Raw genomic sequence first — 2,206 nt, 5'->3', positions numbered from 1 at the left:
TTCGTGTCCCTTTGAATTCTCCTGTGCTTCTGTGTCCCCCAAAACAATATGCGGTGCTCGAAAAAACTGTCAGGCTCCTAGGTCTCCAAGAATTGGAGCCTGACATATTGGGGGACCAGAAAAAAGTGTCACTCTCCTGTAGGCGGCAGGAGGATACACTGGCAGTTTCAAATTTCTCACAGGCAAGGTCCAAGGTGGTGTGGCGGAACGTTTTCGGGAAATTTATGGCAAATGTGCACAAGGACCTTGCCTGGGCAATCGTTCACCAGTGCCTCCCTACTCGTGAATTCCAGCATAGGCGAGGACTGGTGGCGAGAGCCAAGTGCCCGAGAGACAGGTGTGGTGACGACGAGACGATAATGCACCTGTTTTGGAACTGCCCATATGCACAGGAGGTTTGGAGGAAGGTAGGCCCATTGCTGAAATGGGCCTGCGGTCTTAAAGATCTTAAATTTGAATACGTGTTTTATGGTCTTTTTAACTGCCCAAGTTTTAAACAGCAAATGGTCTGTTGGATCATTTTAAACTGTTTTAAGAATGCCATTTGGAAGGTTAGGAACATTCTGCTTTTTAAACATGATTTTATTGACGTTAAAAATTGTGTGAAATATGCCCTAAGTGAAATGTATATTTATTATCTTAGGGACAAAAAGCAGCTAGGGGTAAAAGAAGCAACATCCATGTGGTGTTTGCAAATGTGGAATACCATAACATTGTAAATAAAAATGGTTTTATTCTTTTATGTCTTTTATGCCCTGTATAAATTTTATCCTGCTATTGTTCTGTACTTTTATTATAACATCTGTATTAATGGTCTTATTATTATTACTTTTGTATTCATTTAAATGTATGAATATTCATGTATTATGCTGTTGATTTTATCTTGTGGTTTCAATTTTAAAAAAAAAGTCTGTAAAATATATTATTTTTGCCAATAAAAAACTTTGTTGAAACCTTATCTGTTCTTATCAGTTTAATATCTGATACGTCCCCTATCTGGGGACCATATATTAAATGGATTTTTAGAACAGGGAGATGGAAATAGAGCTTGCTCTGTCCACTCCACGCATTGACCTGGTATTGCAGTATTTCCAGGACCGGTGCACCCTTCCCTTATGTGTTGACTAAAATCAGATTCCAAAAGTGCTATTTGTGTTTGCTATTGTTTTTGTCTTTCTGATGGGATCTCCCCTTTTAATCCCATTATTTCAACACCTGTTGGACAATGCATTTGTACAGTCATGTGTGATAATGAGCTCATTTATTAAATGCAATTAATGAATACATTGCCACCTCTTGTTGTGTGTGTGTGTGTGTGTGTGTGTGTCTTCTGTGTTTCTGTGTTTCCGGCATTTCACATTGGAACAGCTCATTCACCTTCCTTGTCTTCTCTCCGCCCTCCCTCCTAGGTAAGTTAAAGAGCTGCACCTGAGCCAGCCACTGATTGATGCAGCACCACAGTCAAATAGTGGAGTGGAGTGGAGTAGGGGAACAGCAAACAGCCATTAAAGCAGCCAGCCGCCTACCCGCCACAATGGACCTACCTGTGTACACTAGATGGATGTGATGGAATGTACTGTCGTCCCTACATTTCAAGAAGAAGTAAGAATTGCAGTTGCAACAAACCCTTGCTTGCCTACAAAGAGAGCAGCAATTTGGATTTGTTACTTTGTTACCTGGAAGAATAACAAACTGTGCAAGGATGGAGGTTGTAGGAGCAAGGAGAAGTTGTCTGTAAAGTTGGTGGATGCTTATTTTCCATTTTGCAGTCCCTTGTCTCCCTCTTGTGGCCTCCTGGAGGCAAATAAATGTGCAAAAAAAAGACAGCCTGGCGGCCGGCTGTTGCAGTGTTGCCCTCTCAGGCAACACTGAGTGACTGACTGAGCCTCACCGTCTTATATAAAGTTCAGACGGAACTTTGCACGTGTCATAGTGGAGCCCTCAGGATTCCAGAGCCAGCTTTCTGACATCATAATGGGGCCTCAGAGATAGATAAAAGCCTGGGCCCAGGCAGTGTTGGTCAGTGCTGCTCAGCAGGCAGCACTGGACTGGATTAAAGCTGATACAAGGTGTGAAGGAACAAGGGGTGGCTGTGGGCATGCACTTGCTGCCGCTGCCAGTGTTTATCTGCATGGCAGGAGGGCATTTGGGCGTTGCCAGGAAGGCGTTTTTATGTAGATTCCTCCTCTTTCAGCACTGCATTGTG

General features: G+C 43.0%; 1 non-coding gene across 1 annotated transcript; it reads left to right on the top strand.

Moving 5' to 3' along the window:
* The first annotated feature begins 919 nt into the window (after positions 1 to 919).
* On the top strand, positions 920 to 1,111 carry LOC142731495 (U2 spliceosomal RNA). Its single transcript, XR_012878961.1, has one exon. It is a non-coding gene; the product is annotated as a U2 spliceosomal RNA (small nuclear RNA).
* The last annotated feature ends 1,095 nt before the right edge of the window (positions 1,112 to 2,206 follow it).

Source organism: Rhinoderma darwinii, unplaced genomic scaffold (genome assembly GCF_050947455.1).
Source record: "Rhinoderma darwinii isolate aRhiDar2 unplaced genomic scaffold, aRhiDar2.hap1 Scaffold_805, whole genome shotgun sequence".
Taxonomy (NCBI): Eukaryota; Metazoa; Chordata; class Amphibia; order Anura; family Rhinodermatidae; genus Rhinoderma; species Rhinoderma darwinii.
Note: the sequence above shows the minus strand (reverse complement) of the source record. Positions and strands in the feature narration are given on the sequence as shown.